Raw genomic sequence first — 16,969 nt, forward strand, 5'->3', positions numbered from 1 at the left:
AAAAAAAGGCAATTTGGAATCCTTTATGTAACCCCCCCCCCCCCATTGACATTTCATTTTGATTTTCCAACCTTTAATTATAGAAGTGTTATCCAACAAAAATGACCACCCATTACAATCTAAAGTTGACATATAAAATGTGGTCCAATTTTATTTTATAATATTGAACAAACTACTCAATTTGCACCTAAAGGTAGATTTTGCTACAGGAAAAAAGTCAAACAACAAAGCTTTGCTTAATCATTGAAACTTCAGCTGGCAGTGACCTTTGGGAAGGATCCATATCTCTGTTCCTGGAAGAAATGATGTGGATGGCAAGCAGTGGTGTCCTTTGTGTTTTGTGAAGATATTGAGTGTTTGAAGTGTTAACACTGACACTAAGCCTTTGGGGCGAGCAGGCGAAGGAAACATGTCACACAATAGGATGGGACTTGGATCTTTGCTTCCCCTTTTCTGACCTCTGACCATTATTGGTTTTCAGGGTTGCTGCAGCCCCGGCTCCTTAGGGGCAGTGCCATCACAATGTGCAGAAGTAGCATTACTTAGCTAATAATTGGACCCTTGAATAAACTATCCTGACTCAGTTTGTACAGTCTTATTCCTTTTGTTTAGAATGTTTACATGTATAAAAAAACAAATCCTACATTTTGTTGTGATGTGAAGCTTTGGGTAAAGCATTTCATTTGAAAATTGTTATTTAAAATGACATGTGACGCTATCAACAAAATCCTGTATGAATGCAATACAATTTGCTATACAAACCTTTTGTGAGATTGTAAAATTACAATTCCTGTCCTCATTTCAAGGCTCCTTTATCCAGCCTGCTTTTATCCTCACAGTGACTTCAAGAGTCTTGGCCATCTATTAGGCATTTGCTGTCATGGAGATGACCTTTGTTAATGAATCTTTGAATTTTGGTTGACAATGTTTTTGTGTGATCTCTCCATATTATATGCCTCCAGTAGCTTGGCTGACATAATCCATTGAGGCCACACATAAAACAGTGTGCCATCTGCACCTGGAGCATGGCTATCAGCTCTATTCCCCCCCCCCCCCCCCCACACTCCCCCATCACACACTGCCTTTGCTTGAGCTTTCTCCTGCCTGTGTGTAGCCTGACCCTGCTCTTCCCGTTCCAGGCTACAGAAGCCAAACCAAAGGCTGCTTTCAAGGGGGACTGTCTGCTCAAATCAAGTCAGAGGCCTTTTAGAATCGGTTCAGAGATCATAGCAAGTAGAAGTCGGGGAAGAGGATGACCCTCTCCTCGAGGCTTGATCGGATCTTGGCCCAGTCAAACCCAGCAGGGCTCAGTCTCTGGACAGCTTCGTCTCTGCAGGGTTTGACTCTGTGATAGTGCGAATGAAAGAGGGCACCAAGAGAGCAGCAGTTCTGATGTGTCAGGCTCAATGTCCTGGCAGTCTCGCAGAGCAAAGTGGGCAAAGCAAAGGACACAGCCAGCAGGCACGGGGCCAGAACAAGACCCGTATATTGTGTGACATGTCATCTAATGGATGTCCTTTTGTTTTAAATTTATACATCTGAGACAAGTTGGGGCCAATGACATAGGTCACAATATATAAGACAAATAGGCAAATGTAAGCAGGCTCTTTAATGGCAGAAATGAACATTCGGTTTACAGTATTTGTTTTAAGGTTTAGTAGTAGTAACATTTTGTGAGCAGCTACAAACATAATTGCCTTTGCTTATTAGTATCCATTAGCATCTGTTGATTTATCATAAATCTCTCTCATCTTCATCATTAATTACTTAGTTTTTCTTTTTGCCCGACCTCCACATAAGACAATGTATTCAACAACACTTTCTTACATTAAAACAGTCTGATTCTTTCTGAAGTCTCTTGCATATATATGTTCTGATACAAAACCAATGTCATATGTCAGAACACTTTTGAATTCTGTTTACTGTAAACATGGCTACATATTGGGATAGAGAGCTAGTTGTGTCTTGTTGACACACAGGATTATTCACCCTGTGTTTCTGACCCTTCTCTACTTGACTTGGTCTCCCCCCACTCCCACCTCCACAGATCTCAGCATTCATTAAGATTACGTATTTACTTTAAGCCCGCCGCCTCTTTGCATAATGGCAAGCAGGTTCCCCGGCTGGCACAGTGTGTTTCAAGTGCTCGGTGAGGATAGGACTGAATTTTAAACACGATGTGTCTTGCCTCGAAGTTGACCTTGCACAAAAAGCCCAGTGATCTCATTCTTCGCTTCAGTAGAAAGCTGCTGATTCTCTCTGTTAGAGTGTTACTCCTGTAAGAAAGGAGCCCTGTATGGCCTGCATATCACTGCAGGCTACTTCTACAGACTCCTTCCACGCTCTCTTTTCACCAGAACGGGAGGGCAGAGAAAATGGCTCAATTCATAATGCTTTGATATGGAAATCTGAGGTTAATTTCTCTCAACAAAGGGAGTAATTTACCAACAGAGAATATAATCCAGCTAAATGCAGGACAGGAAGCAAAATGCAACTTCAGCGTGGCGAGACTTATCTCCAGTTATCATTTTACAAAGATAGCAAACGTGATAAAACTATCGCTTACATTCGGAGCCTGCTGATCATGTATCATGGTTAATATTGTATAGTGTTAGAAGTCACGGTTCCTTGTGTCAACCACATTTCCCACAAGGCGATGGCAGTAAGTGGATATCACCCAGCTCCCGCTGGATGTAACTTTATCTCAGGCTAACTTAAGGCCAGTGAACTTTTAGGTCAGCAGAGGTCACAGAAGTACCCTCTTTACATTGAGGCCACGTTGCTCTGTCCACTCATGTAGATCATAACGATTAAATTAAATACCCTTGAGCCTTGGCATGGCACTTGGCAGCTTTCCTTGGCAAAACTATCTATTAGAGCAGAAAGGACAAGCACTGTATGAGACAAAAGTTCATATTTGTTTTAAAATATCCTCACAAAGAATAGCACCTACGTTTTATGTCTAAGGAGTCCACATAGAGTTGCCAAAAGCCTCAGTGTAAAGCGTTTAGGATAAGACTTTTATGAAGAGCTCTTCAAGTGCCTATCATCATGCTGGTACCATTTCATCCATGGCTTTATATGACTGAAAGCATTTATAACAGTGACACCCAACAGTTACTTTGATACTGTGCCTGTCAGTCTTAGGCATCGCCAAGCTGTCCTGTGCGACTCGGGGTTAAGAAGGTTAATATTGCCTAGTGCTCCAAATTCAAATGATGACAGGATGGGTTCGTTGATGAATGACTGATAGTTGACCCCATATTTCACTTGTCATTTTGTCCACTAAAGCTTTCTCAGACAAGGTTTGTCAGAAGAGGTTTGCAGCTTAACCCTCAGTTGTCTCCGTCTCCCCTCACTGTCTGCACCACAGCCGATGATTCAGTCCCTCATCACGACTCATCGTCAAATCAGATTAAAACTGGTTTTGCTCTACAGTCTTAATTTAGGACACATGTAAGTGTATGTCTGTGCACTTATATTTCTATAAATGTGTCTGTTTAGAACATAAGATATGTCTTTCTACATGTACATACATATGTGCATGGTTGGTAACTCAATAATTAGGCGAATACTGAATTGCAAGATCAAGATTAGTGGCCATAAATTACCATTATCAAGGTATTTTAATGCTTCTCTCTTTATTTTGTAAAGATTTGCAGCAAGACAAAATGTAAGTAAAATACATGAACATTTATCCAATCAATCTATCATCCGTTTTGAGGACACTTTTTACATACTACTGAAGAGTTATTGCAATAAATGGTTTTGGCCACATATGATCACCAGTTTATGCAAATACAGGACTGTTTAATTGTTTAAATGTGTCAAGAAACTGTAAAATGTCAACACGCAGTACTCAAGACTACATGTTTAAACCATATTTATTTCATCAGGCAAAAAAAATGCAAATGCTTATTAGTTCGTTCAAGCTGTTATAACCAATACTTTTACTAATACAATGGATGATTTGTATGTAAAGGGACCGTCTGTAGTGCTGAGCCTATTAATTAACTGCTTTTTCCCTCATATACATGATGCTCTGTAGTGTCTTTCAGATTATCGTTTTTCTGACAAGCACCAAATGGCTGTTTAGCTGTTAGTTTAGCGACTAACTGGTGAACATATTTCAGCATTTAGCAGCTATTTGCTAAATGCGTATTTCTCGCCTGTGGAGACCTAACAAAGAGCTAATAGTAGAGTGAATATGACACATTCATTAGGTAGCCAGAAACATGACCCCAAATGAATGCTTATGTTGCTCTGTATCTATCTGCTAAATGTAGGCAACCATTTGCTAATTAATTCGCCATATCAATAAAAAGGGTGATAATATTGCAGGTTTTGTATTGCCCAGTCATCAATATCATTGCTGAAAAATGTTATAATTAATTGAATCATTAGATGTTTCAAAACAAGGTATTGGACTGTCCTTCAGTTTGTAATCAAGACTTTCACCAACCCATGTGGATTTCATGTATTTTCTTTTTCCTCAAAGCTAAATTTGTTATTTCCTTTGAAAATAATTAACAAATATACTATTAAGTACCTGAAAAAAACATCCACCTTTTAAAGGCAAGGCTATTTGCAAGATATGCTGGTGTAATGTCTTGTCTCTAAATAATGACCTATAGAGAAAGACACTTTGAGGCTACAATGCATGCATTACCTCTGTACTGTCACATGCTATATTGCCAGATGGCTTTCAAATAGTAACCTCATCTGCCCGTGGTAGGCCCATAAGATACCATTGCTTTGTTGAGGTCTTGACACCCATGTCTTGGCCCTGGGTTTTGCTCTTTCAGGATTTCAGCTGGAGGACACATTGGTGAAATCTTGCAGTGATAAGGGGAATATGTCAGCAGTCAGAGGGCCTTCAAGTCATGGCAAAGCTGGACACAAGTAATCAGTTGCATAAACTGTAGTTCACTAGTCAAAAGGACAAAGGGTGACACATATTGTCTCATCTGAGAAGGTCAACTGAATCAAACTTAATCTGATACAAGTGTGCACAGATGTTTGGGGTAAGTATTAGTCATCTATAATAATGTAGTTTCTAGAAAAATAAGTAACTATAAATACTGTGTATGTAGAACCCTTGTTTTTACATGATTTTTCATGGTCACATAATGTTAGTACTGTTTGCTTGGCTTTGTGTTTCCTTTAAGAGTCAAATGAATTTAGAAAATGACCATTTATGATTGATCTCTGTATGCAGAGTCTGCATTCATATGCAAAATCTGTAGGCAACGGGATGAGATTTTGGTATTGGAAGCGTTTTGGTTTTCCGTTTGTAGTCCGATTAGGTTTTGGTTGAATGCATGTTAACAGTCTGTGTGGAGAGCAAAATGCATTGGCCGAAATGCCGTCTCTAGACTGGATACTTTTGAAACAATCGGTCAAACACGCCTTTTCTCAACTCCAACTCTAGTCTTACATCTTGAGTTTCTAATCGCATTGTAAACAATGAGCAGAACATGAAAAAATAAGTATTTGCCCGGATATCTGCTGGCTACTCCGGAACCCCAGAATTATAGCCCCTTGTCCCCAGAGGCTTATTCATAATCAGATCTATAGCCGATGGGTTCAGAGACTGAATTATGATAGTGATTATGGTATTGGTAATGTTGTGGACTTTTACATGGGAAGGCTCCTTTAGCGAAACATGAATTTTATTCTGTAGCAGTGCTTCAGGATGCAAACTATGTATTGCATATCACACTTACTTCTTTTCTAAATAAGTCATATATTTCCATTAAACAGCTTGGTTTGACATTGTCTTCATTAGTGCTTCTTTGTGTAAAAGGAGACTGTATTATTTGTTGTTTCTTGCTTATTGACCCAACAAATGTCCCTCATTTTTATTGATGCTCTAAATGTACCCATCACACATAGAGTCTCCTGACTACAGCACACTGACATTTATAATTTCAAGCAAAACATCACTACTATCTCAACCTTCCCCTTTTCCTTCATTGGATGGGGCCTACTGGAGCAGGCAGGATGTCCCTGTCAGGTCTCCCTCCTGCCTAGTCGCGGCACCACTGCACCGTACAGCCATTAACCACCATTACCAGGCAGGGCCATTTCATGGTCAAAGAGCATTTTAGTGTTAGCTCTCCCTCGGGCGACGGAATCAGCCAAGTGAGTTTCAATCCTGCTCCACTACATATGCTATGTTTTACATTTTCCCTTTTTTCAGCATATTTTTAACATCTCCCTGTTGTGCACTTTGACTCTGGAAGTGTGACTCAGTGTAACTCAACTGTACATGATCGATGGCATACATGTCTGCAGTGAACTGTAAACTGTACAAACAAAGAACTGTGCAACACATACTTAATGCATTTACAGTAATACCATGACATAATGCTGAGAGCGTTCAGAGAATGAGCTTTACAACCTCACCACCACAGAAAGGACTGAAGAGATCACTGTATCTTTAAGATGATTCACAGACATTACGTGATGGCCAAATGTATTCTTATGTTGAGAAACAGTCGTCTATTGTAACTGTAGTTTTATGATTATTGGCTGAAACCACTAATGGGGCTCAATAGACTTACTCCTATTTGCATCACTGCCCAATACAATTGTCATGCTATCAGGATGAACCTTTTCAACCCTGTTCAACTCTTTATCCAGAAAGTATTCAGCAGTGGTTGGAAAGACAGGGCAACGAATAAGGAGGCTGTGATCACATAGTTGGGAAGTTAGTAGGTCTACAAAAACTGGTCTGACTGTCAGGACGTGAGGGTTCAGGTTCATCACCGCTAACTTAAAATGGTAACAAGCAGAATTTTGGCATGCCAAAATCACAGGACGGTCTTCTCTGTAACGTCTCATGTGCAATAGTCCGAACTTAACAAGCAGATAGAGTAATTGACCCTTCGCCATGGCCCTCGAGCAGAGACTGGCCAATCACAGCAAAGGATCAGCCAGCTTTGACCGGGGTCCGACAACTAATTGGCTCTGCTCCTTAAACTAATGCGATCATTTTAGATTTTCTTTATTTTCAGGCCAGTTTTGTTGATTTTGGGCTAGACATGTTTAAAGGTTATGTAACAGTAAAACTCGTTACCTGGAGAGGTTAGGAGGAGATTTACGTTTCCAAAACTTTACGTTTCAACGTAAAATTCTGTGGAGCCAACATTAGCAGAGTACTTAGGCACATCATTCACTGCTGAAGGTATGCTGAATGTATACACATTAATTAAAGTAATGGTAGGGTGGCTACATAATGAGATGGCTAGCAGTATGAATTGCCACCTCACAAATTAGCCACAAAGGTTAGCAAGAGAGCAATCCTCACCACCTCAAATCACAGTAGTGGTTTCTCTTTTGGAATCCACAGCAAATCAGAGCTTGGATGCTGACCTCAGCCACTTTAATTTCCTTGCACCTGATATTATACAGTTTCGTATGGCTGTGTGACTGGTCTCTTCGAACCTCAATGGTTGAGCTGAGGGTTAACCACGTGTAAAGCTGGCAAAGACTCTAGACTCTGGAGTCACTGGGTCATTGTCTAACATTGATGATTCTCTATGGAAACAGTGGACCAAGCAGGAGATCTTCCTTGTCTCTAAGCTAGAAGGTGGTCATGGACCACAGCCAAAAATTACTACCGTCCATATTCCTTAATAGCTAGCAAGAGTCGGGGCCAAATTGGAGAGCCAATGGATCCTTAACTTGGGGGATATTCACCACATCATTCTTTCCCTCTGAAAATGTCTAAAAAATAATGAGACAGGAGCCTTAACACAAAGCAGGTCTGACCATCCGTGTTCTCTAATATTATGAAGCAATGGTTGTGGAATTGTACACTGTATGCAGTTTGTTGAGTCCCTCCAGGAGATAATGTCACATGCACAGGCTAACCAGTGGCAGACTACGTCATGCTGGAAGTCTTTTCTCATCAAAAGTAGAGGCCGGAAAGACACTTTCTCAGCAGTCAAGGAAAAAGCTGGACTTCAGATATATCAAACAGCATCAAACGTGTATCATCACAAAATAGCTGCGATGGGACTATTGCAGTACACACTTCCACTTGTCTTCCATGTCGTCAGCAGCATACTTACTCTGCACCAAGGCTAAGACCAAAGGAATTACTGTATGTTACCTTTCGGCAGAAGTGACCAAACCAGTGTTCACAAAGTCATCAGAAGAGTTCATGTGTAGTTGTGTTGTGGCCTACAGAACTCCTGAATGAGTTGAATGTATGAGAATGCATTTATCCTTATTAGCTGATCTGTTTTTTGCTACGGTTGACGGCCATATCTAAATAATAATATTTCTGAAATATTCATCCATCAATCAAATGATCAGTGATAAATTATTCTCACAGTGAAGACTCCATGTCAAACTGAAATCATTGGAGGCCATTTCTTTTCTCTGGATAAACGTAAAAGTGATTATTATGAAATATTATTATAATTAAATGATAAACTAGACATCTTCAATCATCTTTATAATGTTACCCTGAGTGCATATTTACTCTACCTTGCGACAGCACACGGGTCCAAATTCTGTCACTGCAGGTACCGGCAATCCCCTCGAGTGAAGACTCAAACATCTGGAATTCTTCAGAAATGAAGTAATCAAAGTTGACATCAAGCTGGTCTATAAAGTTTGTTTCCAAGATCCAACAATCTGGCTCAACATCGGTATTGAGAGTAAACATTATTATTAACAAATAGCAGTGACTTGTGGTATACAGTCATGTAGAGCAGTGGAACATAGCAGGCAGCTGTTGCTAGCAGACCCCACTTATAAGTGTTGTGCACGGACTGTCGCTGCCATCTGGCTATTACCAGTGAAGGTGAGGTGATCTAAAATTCAAACATTAAGGCTCACCCTTAGTGTTTAAACAAGTTAAGGATCAAACTGATTCTAACTACCAACTAACCTATCCTTGACACCGTGAGGCCTTTTTTAGGACACAGAAACCTTGAATTCAGTACAGGTCAACCTACAGTGACGTTTTAGCTTATCGTTTTACAGACAGTAAAGGCGAGGTAAAGGGTTTAAGTACAGAAAGGCAGGCTTAGCTTTATTCCCTTGTGCTTTAAAAGCAACCTGCTGATTGACGTTGGCAGAAGATGGCAATGCCACTGGGTGATTCCTGGGATGAGAGCGAGAGACACCACCCACTGTCAAATTGTACACCAGCTCAATAGTCCATCGAGCACTGACAGTCGCCACAGCTGTACATTTTACGCTACCTGAAGCCCAATAATTAGCATTTCTTTTTGAGCAATGGAAAAAAAAATAACAAACAGAACATGCACCCCCAGACTTGCATAAGCAACTGCGCACACACATGTACATCCACACAAACAGACACACCACGCACACAATTACTGCACTCAGCACATTCACAGAATTTTGCGTTAATTTATTTGTTTTTTTGTAAGCTGGAGCACAGGATGAAATTAATTGTGCAGCTTTTGTATTAATTTGTGTCAATGTTACACTTGTCAGCTTGAAGTTGACAAGACGAGCCACACTTGTACAGTAGGAATCCAAACATGCTGGTTCTGCCTCATGCTGCTGGCGGATGACACTCAGGGAGAGATCATTCTTGCTCAGTAGGAAGTTTCCTCTCAGTTGAACTAGCCAGCTGTTAGTTTATCAAAACCTGACTGTTTCACATATGTTGTATCCATGTTGTAGAAAATCAATACAAAATAGTTTTTTTCAAAACTGTATCTGTCCTTGGGATGTGCTGTCTTTCACTTGTATATTAATGGATATTTTTTAAGCATTAACGGGTGTCATCATTATTATTATTAGAATTAATGTTCGGTTTCCAGATAAAACTACTCTAGCAAATCACAGTTTATGTACATTTTCAGCATTTCCCAAATTTACTAAATGATATGATGTTGGGGTATTGCAGGAAGAAATGTCTGCCCGTGTTGTGTATTTTGCCCTAAAGGCAGATATAGCAGGACGAATCAGCGGGCCTCAGGACAAACCTCCCTGTCACCAGAGATGGAGAGCCTGGCCAACTGTGTTGACTGATTGTTAGCATTAGTGGCTGTGAGTGTGATTAATATGCCTGCCCCTCACATTGCACTCTGGAAAAAGAGAGGTGTAGCTTAAAACTGAACAGGGGTGGCCACATTTCACGCTTTTAAAGAAGATAATGCATAACCTGAGCGTGGCCGGCTGTATATGGCAGGATGGATGGCTCTAAGAGACCAGGTGCTGTTGCATTAATTCCTCCATCCTAAATCAGAGGGAGGATGTGCTGTCCTAATGAGCTTGTTGTGTGGGATGCTGTGAGTGCTGCTGAGACTCTGTGAGAACATACTGTGCTCCAGCTTAGTGAATTTGAGACAGCCATAATTGCTGCATTGTGATGGTGATTTTTGCTCTTCCGCATCTAAAGCAGCCCCTTAGCATCTGCTTGTTTGCCTGGGCCTCCTGTCTGCGGCGGTCATAGCACTCCCTCTGCTTCCACACACTGGGCCTGTATCACTCACCAAACATTTGGGCTCTAATTTGAGAAGATTAGGTCCCCATGCTGATAAGTCAAACATTGCATCACAGCCTTTCTGCTGTGATATGAAAGGGTGTCACTATGCTCTGGCACTGCTGACAAAAGGATGTGCACATTTGCGGCATGAGTGCCAGCATGCAATCCTGCTTATTTTAAGAGTTGTTGCCTCGGCGGGGAGGTTTCAATGAAATATATTTAAACATATATCTTGTTTACTGAGGCTAAAACAACCATTGCCAACATGTTGGACCGATGCCTTACGACAAGCTTTAACAGGCGCCCACATTCCTATTTTTCTATTATTAAGTTTCTTCTTTTGCAATTAGCATGACATTGCTTAGAATACCAAACCAAATACATACCATGTACAGCCAGTCATGTATTCAGCCGTAGACATGACATGATGAAATGCCACCTTCAGTTTTTCAATTTTGTACGAGTTTGAGGGCCATAAGATGGCTAAGAGATTAACCGCGCTGCTCACTCAACATCTGTAAGAGGTTCATCTGTGCAGCAGAGATCCATGGCTTGGGCACTCCCTCTGTGCCCCTATGGAAAAAGAGGCCTGACAGAATGAGGAATGATGGTTGAGGCCCTGATTATTAGGATTAATTGTCTTTTAGTCATGCAGTGGAGCAGGAGTGCCAGGATAAAGCAAGGTGGAAATAATGAGGGCCAGCCAGCAGTCATCATGTTTTCTTTACACGCACCCTTTACAAAAGCGTTTCTATAAGGTGCTTCGCTCTATCAACGCAATTTAGATTGGTGATAAGAAGGAAGTCATAATAACATGTACCATTTTGAAAGGAGGTTTATTAAATGCACTGACAACATTTTTACTGGTTTAAAATGAAATACTGCACTGAAAATAACACTGGTGTTGTGTGGCCTGTGAAAACATACCTGTCAGGTTTCAAGGTGTCTTACATAATTAGCATTCATTTTGGCCTCATAAATCCCTAGTATTGATCTTCACACATGATGACTCTACCAATTAACTTCTTGTTACCAAGTTACAGTAAAAGCATGTTTGAACTTTATATTTTTCATCATGCATTTATCATACATTTGTTTAAGCCTCCGTCAAAGCACCTGAAGTATTTTGGACCAAAAAAAGGCCTTCCAAAGTGCTTATAAGTAGAGTAAGACTTTGGTCAAATAAAAAAATAAAAATTCTTAGAGTACAGAAAATGCTTAGCTTTCTCTCCCATCTCCTTTGGATATCTTGGTGTTTTCTTTAGACTTGAGGTATAAAGATACCGTACAATATTTCTTCCTGACACAGACAGCACACTAAAGTTTGCTATACATCCTCAGAGTAAGCTAAAACAGTTTTCCAGCAAAGTTGCAAATAGATGCCGTTCTAGCGACAAAACGTCTAAACACCTGTCACTTCCAGGCCTATTCATTCATCATTATTAGATGATAAGTGGGGAATAGCCCCTCTATTACCTTTATGTACTCTGCAGAAGTGTGCCACAGATAACAGATGAGGCTGGACTTCATGTAAAATTAAATTACTTTTTTCATATTTGGGCACAATTAATGGGTTTTAGAAGCAGCGAAGCTCAGAGCATTTAAGGATGTGTCCTATCAACTCGTCCTGGGGATTAACCTATCTACTTTGCATTGGCCTCTGAGCGCATGCAAGCAATGCTAATCTGTGCACAACCAGACAAGCCCCCTTCAATAACTTTCAAAAACTTCTGCATTGATGATGGAATATCTGTCAGCTGGTTGTCATTAATTTTGTACATGATTAAGCGTGCATTTACGACACTTGTCAGGAGGAAGTTCTGAGCTGTCGCTGGTTTGAGCAGCATTTTTGGTACAACTTTTTGGAGCGTCTATGTCTTTGTCCACCTCTTGTAGCAAAACTGAGACTGGTTGGTGAAATTATTAAGTCAAAAAGAATAAATCCCTGACTGATTTTTCACTGACAATCCTTACATTATAATTTTTTTTTATTATTGTTTAACATTTCTGTTACTAAATCAGCTTATTCTCTGTATGGTTTATATTGCAGATTCCTGCCTCCCGGCTCAGATTCTGTATGTCCCACAGAGAGATGCACACTTTCTGCTATTACATAGTCAGAGTTGTACTGTTTCGTGTTTGAAAGCACCGCTGGGTCACCACTAGCTTCCCCGTGGCCTTGACTGTGACAGCACAGCAGCTGAATAAAAGTCATAGGAGAAATGCCTTTGATTGTGGAATACCCTTCCAAACCTTACATAGCCTTGGGTAAAAACATGGAACAACAACGCAGAGGTACAGTACAGCACAATGGAGGCACTCAACATGAACTAATCAGTGTTTTGGGAATATAGAAGTCTCTTTGACTTTCAAAGCAGCCATTGGAGAGAAAGAGTTTCCAAGTTGTTTGTCATTTAAACAAATCTTCCCTGCAGCATTTCTTCATACTTCCAATAATAGTGACTGGTTCAAATGCCAAATTATGCTTTGCTCGGACATATTGCCCACACCATGTGGTGCATGTGTGTGTTTGTATATGTGCTAGTGTATACATCTCTGTGTATGTGCATTAGTACGTGTGTCATAATGATTGTGTGTGTTTCAGACTGTGTGTGTGTGTGTGTCTGTGTGTGTGTGCCCGCTGTTTGTATGCATTACTGTACGTGTTGGTGGAGGTGGCTGGTGGCGGTGTACCAGCTAGTCACGGACCTGGAGGATTAGATTTACCATTTCAAAGATGCCTGTGTTTCTAAAGTTTACACACATACATGCACACACACACACACACACACATACAATCACCCACCCACACACTGCTTCCCCAGCTTGTCAACGTGCAACGTGGGCTGTGGAGGCTTGTGCGAACAGATGGGAGGAACCAGCATAAAATAAAGTTAAACTAGAACAGAATGACTATGCAAGTGGCGTGGCCGCCCTTTGTTTGCTAGGAAGGTGATCCTCAGCAGCTGGGGATGATGGAACGCATGATTAAAATTACCAGAGGGAATGATTAATATCTCCTTAAAGCACACACTTCCAGCATATCAATCATCTCATTACACTGGAAAAGTTAATTGTGTGAGGGGAGGGTTGGGGCCCCTGAACCATGAAAAAGTAGCCCACCCCTCGACATGTTTACTTACACAACAGAACAGACCCAATAAGTCTATGTGTTGGGTACTGTATTTTGAGTTTCAACTGTTTCAACTCAGCAGGGGACACTGTACTTAACAGTAACTGTCTTTTTTACTTAACAGAAAAAACTTTGTTTGTTGAGTAACAATTGAGAGGTGTAGGCTGATAAATGAGTGGTTACAAAGCTATAAAAAACATATCGACGAATGGTGTTAAACAATGCAAAAAGCACTTTTAGGGGGGGAATTTGCATTGAGAAAGTGCAGAGGGCTCTGCAGTACATCACCACATGCAGCTCTAACCTCTGTGCACACTTATAATAACGGGAAATGGTTAAATGCAATATATTAATGGGATATTTCGGAAAATTCTGGGTGACATAAATGGCAAGGTTATGAACTGTTGGGCTGCCTTGAGACGAATTTCCTGGTAGCCTTGATTTAATGTAGGATTTGTTTAAGATTTGTATAAATAAAAGGACACAGCCTTCAACTTTCATGCTTCCATGCGGAAACAAAGCGATGTCTCTGAAGTCCTGCATGTGTTTGTTCGCAAACAGCACACAACCTTAGGTAATTGAGTAGCTGCAGATTATTTAAGTGCTAAACCATGACGAAAAAAAGGCGGAGGAAATGAATAAAGCTGCATACACAGGGAGATAAGCAAAGGGTTCCCTGTGCCTATGGTGGCCTGGATTGCCCTTGCCTTGCCTTCTTTCCCCTAGCTGCCAGTGTGTCCTACTCTCTGCCCTCTCTGCTCCGCTGCGCCCGCTCCCGTCCCCCCTCCCACCTCTCCCTGCGTGCCTACGCTGCCTGAGCCAGCTGCTCCCACTTCATCTTCAGCAGCGTCACCAGGCGGGGTATTAATCATGTTTTTCGAGGGGGACACTCTGCTATTTATCTCTCTGACACTTCCAGCATTCAGAGGCCCGTTGCTGGGCACAGCCCATTGAGTAGTAAGATTACACATTACTTCGCTCCATTGCTTCTCCCTGCCCTCTCCATTGACTAGCTGTTCGACGGTGGCATCAAGCTTGCACGATCGGACATAATTTATGCCCTACATGTATAAAAAAAAACACTATTTTGTTTTTCTGTTTTCACCCTCTATACTTCAATTTGGCTAATGTGCAGCTTGTATACATGTAATAGCAATCATCTATTGGTTTCCATTAACAGCACATACAGTATGTGATGTAGTATTATGAGGTAATAACACTACTACTGCAAAATCAATTTAATGTGATACACATTCTGACAGAACTTTCCACAATTATTTTTCTAAATGTCCCATTCATGCAAATTATTTTCAGTGTATATATGACTAAATGCAAATGATTCAGACTTGTTCCTGTTAACAGAACTTGGTAACATTTTACTCACAGTCACTAGGAATAGTCCAGCATTTCCATTACTATGAGCGTAACTATTATTTCTGTATATAATAAAGAAGGTGTCTACTTTCAGTCAGTGATGCACTCACACTGTATTTAGCTTTCAAAGAGAAAATCAGTGGAAATGGTTGCATCTGTGAAATCCAATTACACGTGTTGACCCTTTACTTTTTCCCTTACGATCCACATTGAGGCACTTCTACAACAACTCAGTACAGCTCCTGCGATAGATTCAAATCTTAATCCAATCCTCCTGCTTTTGAGTAGGCGATGAATTGCAGGAATGAATGCACCACCATCCTCCTGATATTTGGTTCAGTTTCAGTTTGTTAAATGTATGAGACTCCTCAGGCTAAAGTAATCTACTAAATCTCCCCGTTGGAAGTTTCTCAAACAACTGAATTACACTGAGGATGAAAAAGGTGTCTTAGAGAAACAGGAAGCAGTTATGTTGGCTGATGGCCAGTCTAATGGGCTGATGGAAATGCTGAATGAATGAGTGATTCTCCAGGGATCCCCTCCGCTTTTGGTGGAGTTCTGAATCGAGAGTGTCAACTAACTCCTCCTCTGCTGAAAATGGAGGGTAAAAGTGCATTGAAATCCTGCCAAATAGTAAATCAAATATGTGTTCAAAAAGGAAGTGAACATTTTTAGAACAATAGAGTTAAGTACACCCTCAACCCCCACCCTGTCCTCTCTCTCTCTCTCTCTCTCTCTCTCTCTCTCTCTCTCTCTCTCTCTCTCTTTGCTTTTAGCGCTCCATTTTTCTGTCTCTACCATTTTCTCCTTCAATCATTCACACATTAATAGGCTGTATATAAAAGGTAAGTTATTAGTCATTTGTGTATTGAGGACAAGATGCAAATTTACCATATTAATAGCTGCTATTGCACAATTTTGTCTGGTGTCTAAAGGAATGTTGAGAAAACATTTCTGAGTCCTGCTACCTCTTCCTCTTGTATGATTTTCTTCACGTAATATTTAGGGGTCAGCAGTGGGTTTCAAAGCAACCCTTTGCCCATCCATATACATAATGGTGGCAGACTGTATATCTGACCCTAATTCTTCTGTCCTCTGTAGGATGCAAACCGCATTGGAATCGATATTCGTCATGTTTAGATAGGTTTGTTTTCAAGGGAAATACAGGCCTCTCTAAATACAGACAGCAGAAAAATTGATTTGTCATCTTGTGAACTTCCAAATATTTGGAACTAACTAGTCATAGAAAGGTGTAAACTGCTGGCTTTGGCTTCAGAGCCCTGCAACATTTCACACTACAATAAATTAATTTCAATGGAATTGTCGCAATCAGTGGATTTGCTTGCCAAGATGAAGTCAATTTGCATAGGGTTCAACTTTAACACAAATTCACACTGTTTACTAATCGCACAGCATCTTGACAGCACTTGTTTGAAGGAATGGAAAGCCAGAGTCCAAAACGGAGAAAAATAGCTGTTTGTCATCATCCAGTTTTTTTTTTTTTTTTTACATAAACCTCTACAAGAGGAAAAATAAATGGCATAGTTTGCAGTTGCTACATAGGGGTGAAAGCATTCCGATTAGTATTCACTATTCACCAGAAGACGTTTATTTAATTCAAGCATTAGAAAAATATTGAAGCTCAAATTCAGTGTCATTCTAAAGTTGGTTATAAGCAAAATATATTTCAGCTGCATTACAGACTGTTTTGCCTTAGTTGACTCAACCACAAAAATAATGGTGAAAATGCATTTTAATTTTAAATTTAACGTGTTGTGTTCCATCCCTTATAGTAATAGTAACTATATTTCCTTACTTCTTCCAGAGGAAACAGAATGGCCAATTTATACCATTTGTTAATTACATCCTCGTATTTGAGCTTGTATTGACTCTCTCACTGATAGATCATTACCGTAAGTATGGTTAGTCATTTTGTGGTTCCTTTTTTTTAGGTTGTCTAAATGCAGGACTTCGAAAAGGGC

The sequence above is a fragment of the Pholis gunnellus genome (assembly GCF_910591455.1).
Source record: "Pholis gunnellus genome assembly, chromosome: 7".
NCBI lineage: Eukaryota > Metazoa > Chordata > Actinopteri > Perciformes > Pholidae > Pholis > Pholis gunnellus.